The sequence below is a fragment of the Pithys albifrons genome, chromosome 10 (assembly GCF_047495875.1).
Source record: "Pithys albifrons albifrons isolate INPA30051 chromosome 10, PitAlb_v1, whole genome shotgun sequence".
NCBI classification, from domain to species: Eukaryota; Metazoa; Chordata; class Aves; order Passeriformes; family Thamnophilidae; genus Pithys; species Pithys albifrons.
In genome coordinates, this window is record NC_092467.1 from 5,160,132 (window position 1) to 5,182,760 (window position 22,629).

At 45.2% G+C, this 22,629-nt stretch overlaps 1 protein-coding gene across 2 annotated transcripts in view; it reads right to left on the bottom strand.

Moving 5' to 3' along the window:
- The window catches only part of RC3H1 (ring finger and CCCH-type domains 1), a 78,810-nt gene extending 59,660 nt beyond the window's left edge, over positions 1-19,150 (bottom strand). For both annotated transcript variants that reach the window (XM_071565830.1, XM_071565829.1), the window contains exon 1: positions 18,965-19,150. The gene's annotated coding sequence lies outside the window, so the exon portion shown is untranslated. The remainder of the gene's footprint in view (positions 1-18,964) is intronic.
- Between the last annotated feature and the right edge of the window lie 3,479 nt (positions 19,151-22,629).

A 22,629-nucleotide genomic window follows, 5' to 3' on the forward strand; every position in this document is an offset into this window, starting at 1 on the left:
TTGGGCCCCAAATGCCCCGGCCCCGGCTCATCACGTGCTGCCCCCGCGCCAATGGGCTGTGCGGGCTCTCCCAGCAGCCGGACAGTCACGGCACAGTTTGGGCAGATGACTCAGCACACCGCGGGCACCCTCGGCTCGGGTCCTGCTGTTTCACTGCACACAACAGCACTACCTGCTCCTGTCTTTGACTGATTCCCCACGGCATTTCCTTCAGCTTTTCTTACCCAAACAGTGTCATCGCCTTCTTGAACAAAACTCTGAATAATATTTTTTATTGTCTGCATTTAGCCCTGAAGCTGCTTAATTTTTGCTGAGTCTTACTCGGAACTAAACTGAGCAGAGCTTCCTGTTGCAGTTACCAATGAACACAAGCAAAGCCTATTTAGTGCTCAGCTTAACACTCCAGCAGCTCCTCACTGCCAAAACAAACTCAGGCTTGCCACCTGATCTGCTCACGCAAATACAGCTCTTGGCTAATCTATTATTTAATAACGAAAACACAATTTCATTAATTCTTTTTAAGACTCCTACTCCTTGATAATGACTTACACATTTCTGAGAAGTAACCAGAAACAGTTCTCTCTCATGTGAGACTCGTTCTGTGATACATTAACTATTTCAAAACCCCTCTGACACTTTGAGATTAAAAATAAATCAACAGCCTACATGAACTTGACAGACAACAGTAAAACAATTCATAACTCACAAGGATCAGCACAGACTCACAGTAGCTCTGGCCAAGAGCTGAACCCCTCCACATTTGCCTAGAGCCAAACAGATTCTAGCAGTGTTTCAACTAACCTGTTTTCTACTCCAGTGCGCTCACTGTAATCAGGGTTTTTTAGGAGACTTAAGTATCTCAGACTATTCTGAGTTGGAAGGGACCCACAGGGATCATCGAGTCCAACTCTCAAGTCAATGGCCCATACAGGGGATTGAACCCATGACCTTGGCATTATTACAGCCAAGTTCTAACCAACTGAGCTGATCTCAAGGTATCTTTTGTCTTTTCCCCAAGCTAATACTTTTAAAAGTCCTAAATTTCATCTGAGGGAAAAATTGACCTGATAAACTTTGGGAAACCCTCACCAGCCAAAAGTAAAAGCGTGTTACACGAATAAACTGTACTGCCAACTACACACCTCACAGGAAAGGATAAATCATGCTAGTTGTGTTTCCCATATCCAGTCCCACAGAAAGATAAAGCTAAGGAGAAAAGGGAAGTCCATGCCTGACCAGAGAGGAGTAGGCAGAAGACAAAAAAGCTTCTCACCTCTGCCCGGGCAGGTCCATGAACAACACAAGCAATAAGCCCAGAGCGTTGCTGATAGATGGAGGGGCTTCCCCTGTGTTTGCTGTGAAGCTGCTGTGAACAGCCAGCCCGGAGTGGCAGCACGGCCTCCCTTCCTCATTCCTGCCCGCACGCCTGCGCTGCTCGCTCTGCACACCCAGCACAGCCCAGAGCGCCGCCCTGACAGCAACGCCCTGAAGGGAAGTTGTGGCCAGGTGGGGGTTGGTCTCTTCTCCCAGGCACTCAGCAATAGGACAAGGGGGCACGATGGGCTTAAGCTCTGCCAGGGGAAATTGAAGTTGGAGAGCAGAAAAAAATTCTTTGCAGAGAGAGTGCTCAGGCATTGGAATGGGCTGCCCAGAGAGGGGGTGCATTCCCCATCTCTGGAGGTTTTTCAGCTGAGCTTGGCCGTGGCACTGAGTGCCATGATCTGGTAAAGGGACTGGACTTGGACTGATTGTTGGACTTGATGATCTCGGAGGTCTTTTCCAACCCAATCCATTCTGTGATTCTATGGATGTGGCACTGAGGGAGAATCCACCATGTATTGATCCAACCCCACTGTGATCACCAGCCCAGGGCACTCCGTGCCCTGGGCTGGTGATCACAGTGGGGTTGGATCAAGGGTTGGACTTGATGATCTTGGAGGTCTTTTCCAACCCAATCCATTCTGTGATTCTCTGATGGTGGATTCCTCATCCCTGGAGGTGTTTAAGGTGACACTGGACATGGCACTGAGTGCCATGATCTGGTAAAGGGACTGGAGTTGGACCAAGGGTTGGACTTGATGATCTCAGAGGTCTTGTCCAACCCAATCCATTCTATGATTCCATGATCAGGTGCTCCCTCCCAGCACCAAACCTCTGCTCAGAGCTACAGAAACACCATCGGGCTTCACTCCCTGAATAATAAACATTTTTCTTTTCTTTTCTAGAGAAAGGCAAAGATAAAATCACGAACACCATCAAAACGCTGTTCCAAACTCACTGAAGCTCAATTAAATCAGATTCAAGATCTACTGGCTTTTCTCCCCAGTAATTTTTATTTTGGCTTTTCTCCTCAGTAATTTTTATTTTGACTGCAAAAACAAAGGAAGTTTATGTAATTTCATGCAAAAGTCTTACTTGGTAGTCTGGGAAGCATGTTAGGGAAATGGGGCCAGTTAAGGACAAGATGCTATTCCTTATTTGAAACTTCCTGCCTTGTAACAACACAAGGAAAATAAAATCCCCAAACTACCAACATCACAACTCTGCCATGGTACTTCCCAACAGAGGCCCTAAAAGCAATTCACTATGACTTAAGCTTCACATCACCCTGTGAGGCAAGAGCTCATGTCTTTCTGTAGAACAGAAAACTGTTGAATAAAGTTATTTACCCATGTTTGACAGAAAAAACCATGGCATTAAACCTTACATATCATTTTTGAAACCTAATATATCATTTTCTTGACCTCTTATTCTCACCCAATATTCAGTTACTAGTCTTGCACCATTAGGGTCATGAACATTATAATATATACATAAATTAAAATACACACATACATTCCTCTACAGATATATGTGCAGAGAAAGGTTAAACTTGCTGCTCATAATCTCAAAAATATACAACCTGTATGTGGATCAAACAGTAAATTTTCAGGGAAGATGGATGACCTAGTTCTTAATTTCTGGTTGATATCAAACATCCCTTACAGCTTATTTAAAACAAAGGGGAAGAGAATAATGTCTAACAGGGAAAGGTTTCATCATCTATCACCTAGATTTTTTTTTTACCAATCATGATTCCCAAGCCTGTAGGTTATTAAGTCTATGGAGTTAATGGCAGACAAGCATCTCTACAACACTTCAAGTTCTTGAATTTGTCAATGCAAATGACTATGACATGAACACAATGATTAAACCAGGATAAAAAAAAACAACAAACAACACAAGGAAGAACTCAACAGATTAACAGAAGAAAGGCAGAAGGCACTTCAAATATCCAGAACAGACTTTTGTTGTTTTCAGAACAGACTTGGGTTCATGTAGTGAGATCCTCAAGAGCTCTAAATTCTGCTGTCAAGGAAGCAACCAAGTAATTTGCTTTTCCCAGAGCAGATACATGTTTGAAAGAAGCCATGGCAAAGATAAAGAGGACAAGCTTGTAGAAGCCTTCCTGTTCAAGGTACAGGCACACATTAGGTATTGCTGCCAGCCAGAGCAGTCACCACTCTTCCTTACTCATTCCTTTCTAAGACATTCCAGCTGAACTGGTTGCAGAGTTATCCCCGCTGAAGCTCCCAACATAGATCTTTATTAATAAACACAGGTAGGCAGAAATGTGGGTGGACAGCAATTACACAACCAACACCTCATTTTTTAACAGGACAACAAATGAGCCACACAAACAGCTCATCTGAAATAAAACTCCAAGCAGTAGATTCAGGGAGAGAAGGCACTGGGAGTTGGGGAGTGTTCTGGAGACCGCACACATTCCAGCTGCAGAGACTCAGGTGACAAAACACATACCTGAGGCCTAATCTGCTGAAGCAAAATGTGTTTTCCACATGCCCTTTAGTGACCTGATGCCTCACAGCCATAGTAAGATTGGCATCTGCTAGTGAGAAACCAAACAAAAGATGAAAATCACCAAGTCCAGTATCATTCTTTTCCATGCAGGGATAATCTACAGTTACCTGACAACTACTACTATAGGCATTTGGTAGATAAAAAGTAAGCCAAGGAATGGAGGGGGAAGATCTTGTTGCCATGCAATGCCTGCATGATTTTTTTAACACGAATCATTTATTTCAGACCAAGCACAATTCAATGAAAGAGAAAGCATTAAAGAAAAAACCTAATAGAAAGTACAAAGTGCAGCTGCCATGCACTCTGCAGTAACAACTCCCTCCCCACCTGACTCAGTAGCTCCAATCCTGCCCTGGTGTCAGTGATATCCAGAGAGCAACGAGGCTGGAGAAGGGACTGGAGCACAAGTGCTGTGGGGAGAGGCTGAGGGAGCTGGGGGTGTTTAGCCTGGAGAAGAGGAGGCTCAGAGGTGACCTCAGCACTGTCTGGAACTGCCTGAAGGGAAGTTGTGGCCAGGTGGGAGTTGGTCTCTTCTCCCAGGCACTCAGCAATAGGACAAGGGGGCACGATGGGCTCAAGCTCTGCCAGGGGAAATTTAAGCTGGAGATGAGAAAAAACTTCTTTGCAGAGAGAGTGCTCAGGCATTGGAATGGGCTGCCCAGAGAGGGGGTGGATTCCCCATCCCTGGAGGTTTTTCAACTGAGCTTGGCCATGGCACTGAGTGCCATGATCTGGTAAAGGGACTGGAGTTGGACCAAGGGTTGGACTTGATGATCTCGGAGGTCTTTTCCAACCCAATCCATTCTGTGATTCTATGGATGTCGCACTGAGTGAGAATCCACCATGTCTTGATCCAACTCCACTGTGATCACCAGCCCAGGGCACCAGCACTCCATGCCCTGGGCTGGTGATCACAGTGGGGTTGGATCAAGGGTTGGACTTGATGATCTTGGAAGTCTTTTCCAACCCAATCCATTCTGTGATTCTCTGAAGGTGGATTCCCCATCCCTGGAGGTGTTTAAGGTGACACTGGACGTGGCACTGAGGGCCACGATCTGGTAAAGGGACTGGAGTTGGACCAAGGCTTGGACTTGATGATCTCGGAGGCCTTTTCCAACCCAATCCATTCTATGATTCTGTGATATTCAGCTACAATAACACCACCACTGCAATGTGATATAGTGGGACAGAGGAGGGCACAGTTACAGCCCAGCTGCAGACACAGCCAAAAATGTCTGAGAAAGCTCTCCATCTACAGCACAACCTTTAATACTTATTCCCTCCTGTCCTGCTTCCCAGCAAACTTCTGTAAAGAAATACTCTGGGGGAAAAAAAGTAAAAAAAAAATTCCAGTAACTGGGCTTTTTTTTGTGTACTGTGAAAATATTACTGAAAATATTTATTTGATAAACTTACAAGGCAAGAATTGAGTAAAACTCTGAATTTCCTCCCTGCCTCCTTCCCCTCATGTTCAAGAGTTACCATTACACTTGTCATTCTCCCAAACATGCTTTAATTTGTTTTCAAACCACCTGGCAGATTTAAAAATCCTAAACCTCCTCTGTTGAAATTTCCAGGTGCAGTATTTAGGAAATGCTGGAATATACTGTATAAGAGCAGTGTTAAATGAATATAAATGCTACTGGCCAGCACAGGCAAGAAGCAGCTTCTATTTCAAAGAGTTACTGGAAGTGTAAAAGGTAAATTCAATTCCACAGAAAACTCCACAAGTACTCATAAAACAGGTATTTTTGATGCCCATTTGAAAACTTGGTCTCAGAACTTCTTTATAATGGGGCTTTTCCCCCCTCCCTTTTAATTTCTGATTTGGAGGTGGTTTTCTTGTCACTCATTTTAAAAACAGATGTCAGAGCTTCATGGTTCTAAGTGTTTACATAAGCAGGCTCCAATAAAGCTTCAGTTCTTCTATTTACCTTCAAAGCAATTTATTTTGGAAGAGTGCACTTAAACATCAAAAGACCTTTTAATAAAAGCAGAAAGTAATCCAAGAGCAGTGAAAACTAATGAATTTTTAAACAAAACCACCGATGTAGTTGCTTGTCTGCCTGTTTAATTCATGAGCTCATTTAAAATATATTATAATCACAAGCAATGTTATTTTGTTCTGTGTTATGCACAAAACAATCTCTAGACTACTGCAGTGTTGTTACACAAGGTGGGGGAGCACCCAATTTGGTGGCACACACGTTTTAGCAGACCAGGAGTCCACAATGACAAAGAATTTTTCACCCCCTGAGCCTTATTGTGACCCAATGGTAATTATTCTATCTGTTACACCATTCTCTCAAAGACCTTGAGACAGAATTATTAAACTGTATCAGCTTCAAGAATTCAGCTCCTCTACTTCAGACACCTGTTCAGTCATCCATGTGGTATCATTTCTGCACTACAAACAAACAGGATGGCCCCATCAGGTTCAGAGAAAAGACACACATTTGCAAACAGTGTGAACAAGAAAATTCTGCTGTGCTCACCCTGCAGTCTGCCAACCACTGCCCAAAGTGCGGCCTGAGGAGCTGCTACCAGAAGATAATCTGGGTTTGCTTCATTTCTTCCCAGATCACAGCTGAAGTCCAGCTGCACTCATCCTGTCTAGAGCCAAGAAAGTTGTTAAAAGATTAGTCAAACAAATAATGCCCTTGTGGACAAAAAGGCCAATTAGATCCTGGGGGCATCAGCAAGAGCACTGCTGGGTCAGGGAGGGGATCCTGCCCCCCTGCCCGGCCCTGGCAGGGGACCCTGCCCCTCTGCTCGGCCCTGGCAGGCACGTCTGCAGGGCTGTGTCCAGCTTGGGGCACCTCAGGACAGGAGGGACACGGAGCTCCTGCAGTGGGTCCAGCAGAGGCTGTGGGGATGCTGGAGGGACTGGAGCAGCTCTTTCGAGGAAAGGCTGAGGGTGCTGGGGCTGTTTAGTCTCCAGAGGAGATACTGAGAGGGGATCTCATTCATGTGCATTGGTATCCGAAGGGAGGGTGTCAGAGCACGGACCAGGCTGTGCTCGGGGGCCCAGCAATGGGACGAGAGGAACAGGCAGGAACTGATGCCCAGATGTCCCACCTGGACATGAGGCAGAACTTCTTTGTGTCCAGTGACCCAGCACTGGAACAGAGACGAGAGAGGGTGTGGAGTCTCCCTCACTGGAGATATTCCAGAACTGCCTGGACACAACCAATCCTGTGCCATGTGCTCTGGGATGACCCTGCTGGAGCAGGGGGGTTGGACCAGATGGACCACTGTGGGCCCTTCCAGCCTGACCCATTCTGGGGTTTTGTGAAAACACCCAAACTGTAACTCAGGAGCAAATCACAGCCACTACCTACAAGTGTGACACTCCAGACAAGATGTAGCACTGCAGCCAAGATTATGAGCTCCATTAACACAGCAGATTACATTACACCAGCTAATAATTTGAGTTAGCCATTTTAGCCCTGTAAGGACCCCAGGCATCCAGACTCACATTTGCACCAATGCAGAGAGACTGAAACTTGACCTATGTGGCATTTTCAGCACAGTTTCAAGCAGGGCTTACAGTGGGGCAACTCCACAGTGCTGCTCAGAAAGTACTCTCGTGACAGCTTCCATCTGACATGCATTACCCAGGCCAGGAACTAAGCTGTCCAAACTAAACTACTTTCCTTCCCACACTGACTTCTAACAGGCTCCAAAAGATGTTCCAGATCTGTTGAATGGTCAAGCAGTTCTGGAAACATAAGGGAGAAAGTAGGGGAAGCAAATAAGGAGGAAACCTCCAGACAGTCTCTTTAAGCACCACCACAGACCTGTCAAATTTTTAGGTGTAGTTTCATAAGCAGCTTATTTGGGTACAACTAGGGCAATACAGATTTTTAAGTATTTCTTTATTAACTAAAGTACTGGTCGAATTTTAACTCAACATTTAAATGCTATTAAGCAATCCTATCTTAAGGATGACTAGACTAACAGTTTGGAACGAGGAGAGTAAGTGAAATGGAATAAGGAACACAAGGAGCAACAACCTGTGGAATTGCTGCTTTACACTAAATCCACCCCAAAACTATGCACGTTTCAAAAAACACGTTTCACAGCTAGATTTAACCAATGCAAGCCATGCAAACACAGTCAGAACCATCCTTTCAGCTCACTGGGGTTCCAGCACTGAGCAAGTGCTGTCCAGAGGAGATGCAACAATGCTGTGGCAGCCCATAACTCACCCATTTCCTCACTGCTCCTCGAACCGAGCTGCAAATAAGGAAGCAATCAAGCAAATGCTACAATAGTCGGTACAAAAATAGCTTACAGGACTCAGCAAAGCCAGATCTCCTCCTCTGCTGAGTCCTGTAGTAGCTTCACTGGCAGTAATAGCAGAAATATTAAGATAAAGAACATAAGTTTCACAGATTATTATCCTGCTCGTTTCCATGACACGGGCTGCAATTGCGTTTTAATAACACACCCTCGTCTACTCTACAGCTCTGGAGTCACCCAAGGTCAAGAGGCAGCTTGTTGCAGAAATGGCACCGAGCCTGCAGAGTTTCGGTTCCCTCGTTAACAGTTGCATAAATAAAAAATTAGCCAGTCAACATCCTATTCAAGATTTTCTCCGCGCCTCTAATGGTTTTGTTGTAAAAATCCAAACACTGCTCAGCACTGACAAACCTGCTCATTGCTGTTGAGTGGTGTTAAGTTACCATTCACACAGGGCTTAAAGTCTTTAAGTATCAGCAGGAGAGGTCACCCAACTGTTGCTGAAAAGCAGGTTAATTCAGGTACTTCTGACTCAGAGTGTAATTGAGCCTCATTTGCCTTAAACGCGACTGGCGGACGGTGATTCAATTTGTAGCACTGCTAAAAAGAGCAGTTCCAGCGGCCAGAAATAGCCCGGGGCAAGGGACTCCTTCTCAATGAGACTTTTCATCCAACCTTCAATTATAAGGAAAAAAAAATCCCACCCTCAAATATTTTGCAGCTTTGGTGTCAGTCTCACCCTCCAGATTTATAAAAATAGCATCTTTTTTTTACAACTTTACAAGGTCATTAAAAACACTACTCGTGGTTTCAGTGAGTGGAAACAAAAGGCTCCAGTCTCAGGGTTTCCATTAAACACCTACTGAAGGAATAACAAACACCTCGAGCTTAACCACAAAAATGAAAGCTGTTGCCATTTTTTTCAGTATAGCAAACAATGCAAGATACTCAAGTATTGGAGAAAAAAATCCAAGCCTCCAACATCCTCCTATCAGTGATGGATGAAGTGTATTTATTTTTGGCAGGAGCCTGAATTCAACTGGGAATAAGAGTATCCTACATCCTCTTAAAAAGAGGGTTTGAATTATAAGCCTAGTTATAAAAGTTTAAAGTTACATAACTTGAAAATCATCCAAACAAGAGGGCAAAAAACAATAGTCCTGGGAGTTAACTATTAAAATTCAGTGCCAACTTGATGAATTCTGCTGCTCAGGAGTTGTAAAAAAGGTTCTACTTGGGACAGGTAATTTTGTCTTTTAAAACAAAGTTGTCTTATTTACTGCTTATTTTGCATGAAACTTGCTCTAAATGGAGCAGTCCATGAAGAATAATTTTCTCATTTCCAGTCTTCAAAGATATATTGATCTCTAAAAACATGATTACAACTGTATTACAGCAGTATTAGCAGCTGGAAGATGGAAAATAAAAATATATATGACACAAGCTCACAGAGTATTGCCAGAGCTCTATACAAACAGCAGGTATCCAAAAATATGATCAGAGATCACAGACTATTCTGAGTTGGAAGGGACCCATAAGGATCATTGAGTCCAACTCTTCAGTCACTGGCCCACACAGGGGATTGAACCCATGACCTTGGCATTATTACAACCAAGTTTTAACCAACTGAGCTGATCTCAGGGATAAGAAGGTAAAATTAGCATTGAAACCATCTTACCATCCATGCAGCCAATACTCCTTTACACATTCCTGTATTTAGCCATTCAGTTTTTTAATGAAAGCAATGTCAGCAAGCTACAACTGAATGACAAACAATTCAAAAAAAAGAAAATTCTCAAAATCTGTAAGCCAAAGACAGCTGTAATAGCACTACTGCAGCCCTCATGATGGCACAGGGAATTATTTTCTTTAACATGCAAAACCCAGTAAGAACAAAGTATTTAAATGCATTTATTAGCACATGGCAGTCCCTGGTTTTCCATGGGCTTGCTGTCAGTTTTCATTCAGTAATGACAACTCCCACAGCAGTTTGTCACACCAACATGACTGACTATTCCCACTTCCCAAGAGCTGCACCAAGAGCAGGAATTACCCTGCTGAATTCTCAGGTGTGCCTGAAGGGCAGGATCGCTGTCCCTCACTTCCCTCCTGCAGGGTCCCCAGTACTGTCACCTGAGGTGGCACATGAACTACCGGCTTTTTTCCACACCCCCTCCCAGGGAAGGGGGAAGAACCACTGACATTTTTATTTATCAGGTGAATACACGTATTACTCACAGGAAGACGCAGTGGAGTGTTGGTTGGGGTTTTTTCCCTTTAGATTTTACCTAAAATATGCGTGTGACTGAATCCCTAGTGAGTAATCCCGACTCCACACCCGCTCTCGGAGGGACAGCCGAGCCATCACACCCTCCAGTGCCGGGAACAAGGATTTCTGGGGAAGCTTTTCTTTCTTCCTGCTATGCCCCGAAATCACCCACATCGTGCCAAAGCTGCAGCCTGACAGAGCTCACGTTGTTCTATTCTAAACTGGCCTAGTGAAGCTGAAAACCCACATGAAACACGTCCAGAGACAACCCCACCCAGAAACACTTGGCTGAGAAGTGACACTGAGAAAGGAGGGACTAGAAAGGCTGAGTACAGATCTCTCTCTGCTTGCTGGAGGCACGTAAATCACAGCAAACCAGGAGGGAAGTATTTCATTCCTATGAACTGCAGTGCAGAGACTGGGACACCGAAGGCAGAACACCTTAACTGCTTCACTTCCAATACAGCTGGTACAGGAATAAGTGTCTTAGAAATAGAATCATAGAATGGATTGGGTTGGAAAAGACCTCCGAGATCATCAAGTCCAACCCTTGGTCCAACTCCAGGCCCTTTACCAGATCATGGCACTCAGGGCCACGGCCAAGCTCACTTGAAAAACCTCCAGGGATGGGGAATCCACCCCCTCTCTGGGCAGCCCATTCCAATGCCTGAGCACTCTCTCTGCAAACAAGTTTTTTCTGCTCTCCAACTTCAATTTCCCCTGGCAGAGCTTGAGCCCATCGTGCCCCCTTGTCCTATTGCTGAGTGCCTGGGAGAAAAGACCAACCCCCACCTGGCCAGAACTTCCCTTCAGGAACAGATGGTTCAGAAGAGAAAACCAGAGGCAACCATGAAGCAAAGATGTCTTCAAGACACGAAGAGGCTCTTTACAAAGTACAACACGGTGGATAAACAGCATTAAAACGTACCACAGAAGTATCTTTGGATGGCAATCACAGCATGATTTAACACAGAGCACAAGTACAAGAGACTAACAATGCACACCCGGATTAGCAAACCCAAAGACAACGCTGAGGGCTCTCATCTCTTCTGTAGGATCCCACAGCAGTTACCAACAACACAGTTGCTTTTTAAATAGCCTGGTCTACTCCAAACAGAGTTTAACTCTCACTTTTTCTGAATAACTGGGGTTTATTGCGCATTTAAGAATCACTCACAAAGAAGTGACAGTGCCCAGGCCTCCATCCTTAAGACCTGGTTAAAACCAGGAAGACTAAAATTATCTCACCATTTTAACTGAAGCTTTTTTGCAGCACTACTAAGACCTCTCTTTTAATTAATTCTACAGAAGGCCTTTTCACGCAATTAAATGGGAGAATGACTCATAAACAGGAAGGCCAGCCTGAGCTGCAGCCTCTGGTTTAACTAACCCAGTCCATTTCAGGAGGCCAGTTGAGCTTATTTTTATCTTTCTCCTTTTAAATTTCCAGCACCAGGCAAAGTGGTCACAGGGGAGGGTGGCACAAACAATGCTCCCTGACACCTCAGCACTTCCAGGGGAAGCGGGGACATTTTGATAGCCCCCAGTAAAGTCCAAGAACAAAGAGTCCCACGGTTGCTCCATTACCCAAACAACTCATCCTGCAAGTCTGAATTACAAAGCAATGGCATTAAGGGGCAATAAGCCAGCTCTGTTACCTGCATTAGCTGAATAGTGGCTCAGAGGAGAACAAAGGTAAATTAAAAAACAATTACAAGAAAAATAGGGAATACAAGAGAATGATCATTAAAGAGAACAGGAGATGTAAAGACACCCATGGATCAAGGAAAAAACATTCTACAAAAAATCACAGCATTTTAGCAAGAAAAGTCATTTCAAGTCTGGAAACATTATGTGAGAGTGGTATTTTCTTTGTACTTGCTTTATTAATTTGTGGGACACTGAGCCCTGTTCTGATCTATTTTTGACCTAAAATCCACATTCCCTTTACAAAGCAAGTAAGACCAAGAATTACTGTCCTTCAGAGTTGCTAAATAAGAGCTAGTCATTTTCCAGCTCCCAAAAATTCCTGGATTTTAATGTCTACCTACACAATAACTAATAACAATGCAGGTGACCAATGACAATTTCAGTATGATAGTAAACAACTATTCATCAAGATCTTTCCAATTTAGTTAATTAGTTCTGTTGTTTACATTAGGGTACTTGGTCGATTCTGTATGCAGCCCCTCAGACACTCCCAAAAGCCTTGTAAAATAGACTTATTGCTCTGGAAAACACATCACACATAACGGAAGATGTTTCATTTACAGGGGGTGCAGGCTGAGACTTACTTGACAATTCCTACATTTCTTTCTCTATGAAAGCAGGAGAGCACTTTGCTCAAACCACACCAAGCACTTCACTGTGGCCCAAAATCCAGGCTTGAATTTTGCAGAGTGAAACAGGAATTTTAAACTGTGAAACATCACACACAGAAGTGATTGGTCCACTACACTCACAAACACAAGATTTGTCAAGATCCATTAGCAACGTTCACTTGTAAAAGCAAGAGAACATTTTCTCCTGAACCTCACAGAGAGCAGAAAGGTGAGATTTAATTATCAGTGGGCCTGCATGACTGCCACAGTTATTAATGGTTATAATGTTCATGCAGCATGTCACAATTTAGGACACCACATAAGCAAATCAAACTCACTTTCTACTCTTGCTTTCAGATTTAGTTTCCATTAAGTTCAAGGTCTCTCCTTCAGTTCTTGCATATTGGCACAGAAAAAAGCCACAAAACTGAACCCCAAAGGACAAAACACTTCAGTCTTGCCATACTGTACCAGATTCATCAGATAGAAACAACTTCCTAAACACTTTGACAGACTATTCTGAGTTGGGAGGGACCCACAGGGATCGAGTCCAACTCTTAAGTCAATGGCCCACACAGGGGATTGAACCCATGACCTTGGCATTATTACAGCCAAGTTTTAACCTTGTTTGTACAGTTCTAACCTCAAATAGAACCTGAAGGACCTCCATTCTAAAGTGGTAACAACAGGAATGGAGGCAAGGAGAGAACAAGTTAAAAGAATGTGACTTACAGGAAAAGTAGGTCAACAATAAGGGCTTTATTTCATTGACTTTTGAAGGGCATTTATATTACCCAGTCATTGCAGTAAGACACGGAGGAGTTACTGATTAAAGTACAATTGCTACAAGAAGTGAAGAGTGCTAAGTCAGTATGAATAATGTTTACTCTAAAAACAAAGCACAGACAGTGACATGCTAATGAACACCGGGGGTGTTCCACAGAAGCTGGTTTGTTAGTGAGCAGGTAATTAAACCATCCCACCTGGCATGAGTTTCAATTGATTCACTTGGCAACACCTTCCCTGAACTTCACTCCTTTTGCCCAAAGACAGTTGAGATGGGGACCAACACTGCCTGCCACAGTTTATCAAAAATAATTATCCCTGAAGACCTCCAGTGCACAACAGAGAGACAAGATTCCTTCTACTCTATCTTTGACAACAGTAGGGAAGATAAAAGTTGTAATTTTTCTCACTGTTTGACCTGGAGTGACTGCACCAAACAAGTTCAGGAGAAAGTGCTGAGAAAACCTTTAGAATCAGGCTATGAACACTCTTGGCTCCATCAGCTGATCAACCACCATTTTAGTATCAACTACAGGTTTAAAAACAAACATACCTCAGCCTTCAAAGCTTATCCTCACAAGGTTTGATCAACACTGAAACATCCTGAAAAATAATGACATTTGCAATGCCCAGATTTTAATTTAACAGACTGCTTTTAAAGAGCAGTTAATTAGATAATTTTAAAAACAGCTATTAAACTGGGACAGCAGAGGGGTGAGAGCAGCCTGACGTTCCTTGTTAAAACAAAACCCTAAATTAAATCAAGACCCACCTGCAAGATGTGGATTTTCCCAGACTAGCAGACTGCAGTCACTCAGCTACACCACGGGCTTTGTTTCTTCAAATGCCAAGGTCATGGGTTCAATCCCCTGTGTGGGCCACTGACTGAAGAGCTGGACTCGATGATCCTTGTGGGTCCCTTCCAACTCAGAGTAGTCTGGGATTCAGTTGTCCTGTAGCTGCAGCACAGCCCTGTCTCAGATTAATGTAACATGTACCCCACAAGCACCAAATATTTGTGCAATTGAGAAATAATGCCCTAAAAAATCAGCAGGAAATCAGCAGTGAGAGGGATCTATAGAGCAAGAACACATCCTTGCATTGCTTTTTGTGACTGTATGGCTAGAAGGCAAAACTGTTAATAAACCCTCCATCTTCCCTGAACTCCAGAGTCACCACAGTATTGCCCGACACAAATACTCTTTTCTGTGTTCTTTGTATCAAATTACATGGCAACTCTGTCACAAACTACGTGAAGCAAATTAAAGGTCTGTTCCTGCCTACTTTTCCGTTTAACTGAATATCCTCCATTTCCTACGTACTACAGGAGGAATAAATTGAATCCTTCTGTGCCTTGTCTCCTCATCACTGTTTCTCATATGCAGATTTTTCTTCATGTTCCTAGCAACTCTTCATTTTAACAATGTAGCCAACATTGTGTGCCTTCAACTATTCTGCACAAGCAAGTGATAAAGAGATTTTATTCTACATGTGGCTTCCTGAGATACTTTATTTTCAGTGCTGGGGAGACAACCTAGCACACAGGGCAGAGGTTTTCATGTAGAAGTCTGAGATAAGCTCCGTTGGGTAAAACTTGGTTGTAATAATGCCAAGGCCATGGGTTCAATCCCCTGTGTGGGCCATTGGCTTGAGAGTTGGACTCGATGATCCTTGTGGGTCCCTTCCAACTCAGAATAGTCTGGGATTCTGTGAGTCTGCACAGGATGTCCAGGTCCTTATATGTGTATGTATATATATAAATACATATAATAAGCCACCTCTACCTGCTGAAATTTCCCTCAGACCACACACTTCCCTCTCACTGCATTAAAAACAAATCTCAGTGGCAGGCAGGTGATGCCCATAAAGCTTCCATGAAACACACTCCTCTACACACTCCAACACAGAGTAGTGCAGGGGAAATTGAAGTTGGAGAGCAGAAAAAAATTCTTTCCAGAGAGTGCTCAGGCATTGAAATGGGCTGCCCAGAGAGGGGGCGGATTCCCCATCCCTGGAGGTTTTTCAACTGAGCTTGGCTGTGGCACTGAGTGCCATGATCTGGTAAAGGGACTGGAGTTGGACCAAGGGTTGGACTTGATGACCTCGGGGGTCTTTTCCAACCCAATCCATTCTATGATTCTCTGATAACCTGTACTGCCTCTGACCACACAGCAAATGATGTAAAAATCTTGGTATTGCTATCACAGAAGTCACATCCTTCCCCAGCTGACAGCACAAAACGTGTTGCTACCAGGCAGTAACAGATAAGCTCTTTCCTCAGGCACTCTGTGCAGAAATCATTTTTGTAATCAGAAAAATCTATTTACAATAACCTGACAGGACTTTCACACCTCCTTGCCTGTTAACGCATTTCCGCAAATAAAGAACCTCACTAGAAATCAGTCAGTCCCTGGAAGTCTAATGGCAGTTCAACTTCTACCCTGCTGTGAACCAAGAAACTGAAACAGATGCAAACGATACCCATCAAGAGGTGCTTCTTGAGAAAAACAAGTGGTCCCTCTCAGTGCTGGGAACTGCACCTCCCTCAGCGTGCACCACGGAATCTCTGCACAAAAAGGAAAGTAACACAACTGAGGTAAACATCTGTGGGTTTCTTTCTCAGCTATCACGGGCCCCGACTTCAGGCTGCGTTACTGTAACAGAGCCCACATGGAACCTTGAAGGTCACACAGACTTCAGCTGGTGCAGCGTGTTTACATAACCATCTTGCACAGCAGGAACTTATTATATCTTTATTCCTCTATGATAATGGTTTCACATTCATTACCAAGCACAGTCCAAGGCATTAACTTCAAATTACAAACTCCCCTGTGGCTTATCTCTCATGTACTTTGAGACACATCTGCTTTCCTGGCCTAACAGCCCATAATGCTTGGGATACTCCAACACAACCACCTGATTTACTGAGTGTGGGAACCGCCACCACAAAACCACACACACTTTCATCTGCAAAATGATTCAGAGAATCCACGTGTGGAAGAGAATTTCAAACAACGAGCAGGCCCTGCAAAAAATCAACAAGTTTTATGAAGGTCATCTCCTCCAAAGATACCTTATAGTGGCTGCTGTATTGCTATTTTGAGACTCTTGGGATGTTTGGGAGCCAAAATGCAGGCGAGTTCTCTCCTTCTAATTCAGCTTTACACTTCATACTGTTTGAAAGCTACGATTACACAAGTTCTTTCAAATTGTTGAAACATTTTTTCCCAGGTATCCAGCATGTAAACTGTAATTCTTGGTGAGGGGAAAAAAAAACAAAGGAAGAAAAAAAGGCATTATCCTTCCTATCATTACATATTCCAGACTGGGAAAAAGTCAATTCCCTAAGTATGATGAAACACCCTTTTATAGCATTGGTAGTTATCAGATATAGACCCTAATTAAAGGGGATGTTAGTCTTTGCCATCATTATCACAGGTAATCACTACCAGCATCACTCAAGACCTATAAACTACATGTAAAAAGGCACTATTTTAAACACACACACCGACTGAATCTCCCCTTCTATAATGCTTAATTGAACAAGATTGATAATGGCTTCCACCCAGATTGCTGGTGAATCACTGGCATCACAGCACAAGTTTCCAAAGCAATCCTGTTCCATTCTGTTCATCTGCTTTAGAATGAACACTTCTCTATCACACGTCTCAAGATGCCCCAAATTAAACCGTGCTCCATTAATGTCTGCAATTTCCAGAAACATACATTCATCTGTTCACTGCAACATTAGTTTTTCAACCTATCAGCATACAACCACCTCACCGTAAATTTCTAAAATATTTTCCTTTGAACTAAGCTATTTTGGATACAGAGCTGACAAGAAAACCCACAAAAACAAACAAACGGCCAGAAACCACACGAGTAACTTCCCACTCATCCCCATTAAGGCTCCTGCTGCTCACGAGTGATTGACAGGCTCACCACTCACGTCTCTGGCTGTCAAAACAGACTGTACTGATGGTACCTGCGTTTCTAAACCTCCCTCCAAGCAGCCCGTCAAGCTGTCTGCTTTGACAGACCCTTTTCTGGGCCAGGAAGGCAAAGCCACAAGCTATCACTGGGAAAAGAAAAGGTGCCTGATAACGTCTGCTTCTATTTTTGTGAGTGGAAACCATCATTTCATACCAGCCTTGTGTATGAATGCACTGCAGAAAGCCACGGTGAAGCTTCAAACTGTCAATAAGGCACACACTGCTCCTGAACAGGGGTTATTTATACAGCCAGGAAGTCTCTTACGAGCTTCACTGACTTCAAACGCAGCAACACAGACATTTACAGCTGATCAAATTAATGCCCTCCCCGTCCTTATAAGCCTGAAAGGGGTAAGAAAAGGTATATATTTAGGAACACATTAATTTCTGCTTCACAGTACTGCTGTGTTATCTAACCCCTCTGTGGCCATATGATAGGAATAAAATGTGAATGGTGAAGTTAACAACTGCATCTCTCTTCCAGCAGAGTCATTAGACAACAACACTGCTAAACCAGTTACAATGATTAAAGCAGCTCAGCCACAGCCCAGACTACTTTGAACTTTTAAATAATTTTTGCAAATTTTTCTTTTTTTTTTTTTTGCCCTACTTCAGCCATTTTCAACATGGCAAAAACACCCAGAAAACAGCAGCTACGACTGGGGGGACGGACGATTTGCCATTCACACTTGACTGAAATTAATCAAAAAAAGAAATCCACTTTGAGGAAAAAGGCATGGAGGGGAAATTAAACTTGGGGGCAAATTAAACACGCCCGGTTCCTAGGGGGGAAAAATACCCGCACTAGTTCCCTGTTCTAAAACAGCACAGGCCTCACAATGGCTTTTGAGGACAAAACCTGACACCAGGCCATTCCCAACCCCCAAAGCACATTAAAACGCAGCTGATACCAACACACCATGCCGGCACGAAGGAAACCTTACCCATCCTCACCCCAAACAAGGCCAAGGTGGGACAGCAGTGAGGTCCGGGGGTCCCTTTGCGGGCGCACCGCGGGCCAGGCCGGGCCGGGCCGTTCCGCGCTGAGGGAGCCGCGCTCCGCTCTGCCCTCCCTCCCTCCCTCCCTGCGGCGCCACAGACAAAGAGCCCCAGCCGGGCCGGGGGTCCCGGAGCGGGGCCCTGGGTTAGCCCCCCCAGCGTTGCGCTCCAACACCACACGGGGTGAGTTCCCGTGTCGTTCCGGGTACGCAGGGCCGCCGGTACCACACGAGCGGAGCCAGGGCCTGCACAAAGCCGCTGCCCCTCGGCCGCGCAGCCTGAGGCGCCACCGCCGCTCCCGCCCCAGCCCGGGCACCGCGGGCCTCCCCGCAAACCCAGCCCGGCAGCACCCTGAGGCACAGCCCGGCAGAATTCCCAGCGCTGGAAGGCGCCTCTCGGAGACCACCTCGCCCGAGCGCCCGCCCCTCCGCCCGCTTCCCCAGCACGGCGACCAGACCCAGCCGCCCCATTGTTCCCCGCGGCGCACTCACCACGCGGGCCGGGCTCCCGCAGCGCCCAGCGGCGCCCTCAGCTGCGGCACACGGGGGCCGAGGCAGCGCCCAGCTGCGGCTCCTCTAGCAGTGCCCACGGGCCCCGCGGCCGCGCCGCCATCGCCCGCCGCCGCCCCAGCGCCGCTCCCGCCGCGGCCATCTTGTGCGCAGGGCGCTCCTCCGCGCCCGCTCCTTCCCTCCTTCCCTCCCGCCCCGCGGCCCGCGGCCCGCCCCTTCCTGCGCCGCCTCCCGGGGCTGGGAGAGACAGCGAGGCACGGGCTGGAGTGCCGGGAGGGGCGAGCCGGGCTGGGAGGGGCGAGCCGGGCTGGGCTGGGCGGGGGAAGTGTCACCCACCGCGGGGCGGGCGTGCCGCGCTCCGTGAGGGCCGGTGTGCTCACCCTCAGGGCCGGTGTCCTCTCCCCCAGGGGCGCTGTGCGCTCCCCCAGGCCGGTTTTCTCTGCCCGTCGCCCTTTCTCGCCGCTTAGCGCAGTTTTTCGCTCTGTCACCTCATCTCCCGTCGCCCTCCCGGGCTCACAGGGCCCTCAGGGTGGCGGTGGCGGCTCCGAGCGCGGCCTGAGCCTCCCCAGGGCCCCGCCCGCCATTTTCTGTCCCTCAGGAGCCGCCCGCGGGTCACCTCTCCTTCCCTCCCCGCTGCCTCACGCCATCGCTCCTCCTGGGCATGGTTAATTTGTGATTTACAGGGGAAATAACACGAATTAAGCTGTTCCTTCCTAGGTGGCTGTGTGTGGGAAGCCCGCTGTGTGTGCCCGCCAGCCCCGGGGGAACGCGCAGAGCTGGGGTCGCTGCTGGAGAGAGGCCCCGTAGCTTTATTTACTGCAGCACACACTTAAATCATCCTCGGCTTTAACCAACACCTCAGGTAAGATGTTTAGAGACCCACCAAGCCTTCCTGTATCACAGCATCAGAACTAGTTGAAATGCTGAAGGAATTATAAAATCAAGTTATAAAATACCTCACAGGCATTCATAATGACTTAGAAAGCATTGACTTAGCACGTGCCGACTGATAGTTTTAAAATGTACAAGAGCTAATTATTTACCATCAGGATATTTCAAGATAGCATCGGGTTGATGCTCTGCCAGGGGAAATTGAAGCTGAAGATGAGAAAAAACTTCTTTGCAGAGAGAGTGCTCAGGCATTGGAATGGGCTGCCCAGAGAGGGGGTGGATTCCCCATCCCTGGAGGTTTTTCAACTGAGCTTGGCCATGGCACTGAGTGCCATGATCTGGTAAAGGGACTGGAGTTGGACCAAGGGTTGGACTTGATGATCTCAGAGGTCTTTTCCAACCCAATCCATTCTATGATTCCACACACAGCATCCTGTGGAATGGGCTCACCCCAGGACTGATCCCACACAGCCACAACAATGGCTGGGCAATAACATGAGGTCACCGAAATGTTATTTTTGGTCTTTAATTTGAAAATAAATGTGGCTAAATTACTTAAGATTTTACATCACATTTCTGTAAATAAAATAGACTCCTTTGTGTTTAGCTGCCTGCCACCATTTATCTTGAGGCAAAACTCAATCATTCTTGACACATGCGAGTCCGGGAAAGTGCCATTTTTCAGCCCAGAATTCCAGACGGACGAAGATTCCTGCCAGGGAAAAGGTGCCAGGACAGAAAGCCATTGTTCCTTTTCTAGGGCTAATGTGGCCCCATCATTGGCAGCTGAGAGCCCAAGGCTGCCACCTTTTCCCTGGGCACAAAGCTCGACGGTGGGTGCCACGTGCGGGTCCGGGAAATTGCCCTTTTTCTTTATTTTCTTTATTTTCTTTATTCTCTTTTCTAAAAGTCAAAAAATTTATAGGTGAGCTTGTTCTCTCCTTGGGAACTGATCCCATGAGGTATCCACATTATTTTTATTGTCTGCTTTCCCCAGCTACTCAGCATTTCTTCCTGCATGACACTCTGCTTCAGCATATGAAGCACAAATCAGTGTTTGTCTTTAGGATTGCTGTTTTCCAATCTCATTTCAGCTTATAATTAAATCTCTTATAATTTATCTCCACTTACATTGTTCTTCCTTTTACATTCTTAAAAACCCACAGGAGTTACTTTTGATTCTACCACATACAGTCTCAATTCTCAATTCCTTTTTTCTTTTATTTTTCGCATCCAAGAGGGAATCATGTGTAGGCTCTAGACTTGACATTTGTGGCCTCCCTTGGATGTTCTTCAGGTTATGCCTTAAAAATAACTCCCTGTTTTAGCCTGTCTGAGAGAAATAGGTAAACCACCAGTGTAACTGTCAAATGCTGTCATCTCACCATGCAATTTTTATACTTACTCTTTCATATAAAACTTGTACAGGACTGTGGTACCAGAATAGCTGTCTATAAAAAGAAATACATGTTTTTAAAATGTGTTGGCAGTGTCTCAGTTTGCTATTTTAGTTATCAGCGTGAGCAGTGAAGCTGATAATGATGGAAAAATTCTCATTTTGAAACCTGTGATATCAGAATGAAAGACAAGAATGAATTATTTCTCCAGGTGGCTACAAGCATATAAAAAATGTTTTTCTTATTTCACACAGCCAAGACTCTTGCATATAAGCCACAAATAACAAAATCTGTAGCACTTGTATGTGCGTCATGTGAACAAACCCTAAATTCCTGCACTTTTATAAAATCCCACTGACGAAAGCACAAGACCACATCTGTCCATCATAATAATTTCCAAAAATTCCAATATTTATTAAAGAGTGTGCTATCATTTAAGAGCTAGTTATTTATGCTTACTTTAAAATAGGAGGATAATAGCAAAATAGGGCCTTCCCCTGTGGGGGGACACACTCAGTATCTCCACCATAACAGGCAAGGTTTAGATTTCCCTTGTGCAAGAGAAGCCTGAAGGATCTAAAGGAATGTAAAGTGCATATGTGTAAAATCAGTGTCCCTCCATGACTGCTTCTCTCTCAAACATTCAATTTGCACAAACAAATAATACCATATAACTCACCAATTATCAGATTTTTTATAAAACTTTTTGCAGTTCTTTGGTGCTGTACATAATAAATTTGCAGAATATCAGTGCAGTCATTAATGTTTGTGCTTTCAGGCTACTTGGAATGCCAGAGATCTATGTAAATATCCCCTCTGGCTGCAGCTGCTGTGAAAAAAAGGAGTTGTAAGGAAGGTAGTAAGAAACCTTGATGGTTTCTCATTAGAAGTTTCACTAACTTGATTGTCCTGTCTCCTCCTCCTCCCCCTCCCTCTGGCATTTAGGGATGTTTGTGCCCCACATTCTCGTGGTGCTCCTCACTGCCTTTCTGCTCACATGTCATTGCCTGCTTTGCTTCAGTCCCAGAGCTCCCACTGCCCTTCAGTGCATTCTGTGTGACAAAAACTCTGAAGCAACATAAAGTACAAGAATCTGCAGGGTGACAGGTCTGTAGGCCCACAGGCAGAGCAGGTCACAGGCAGCACCACATCACATCCACATCCCTGTTGTTGTGGTGCCCTCTGCTGAAATCCCCATCTGCTTGGCCTGTGAATCCCCCCCAAGTGCCATGTGCTGCAGGTCGTAACAGAAAAGCACAACTACAACCCTTTAGTTCTTTTCCTTCTTCCAGTGGTACTTGAGTTGAAACTTGATCTTTTCTCTCACAGAGAGAGTGCTCAGGCATTGGAATGGGCTGC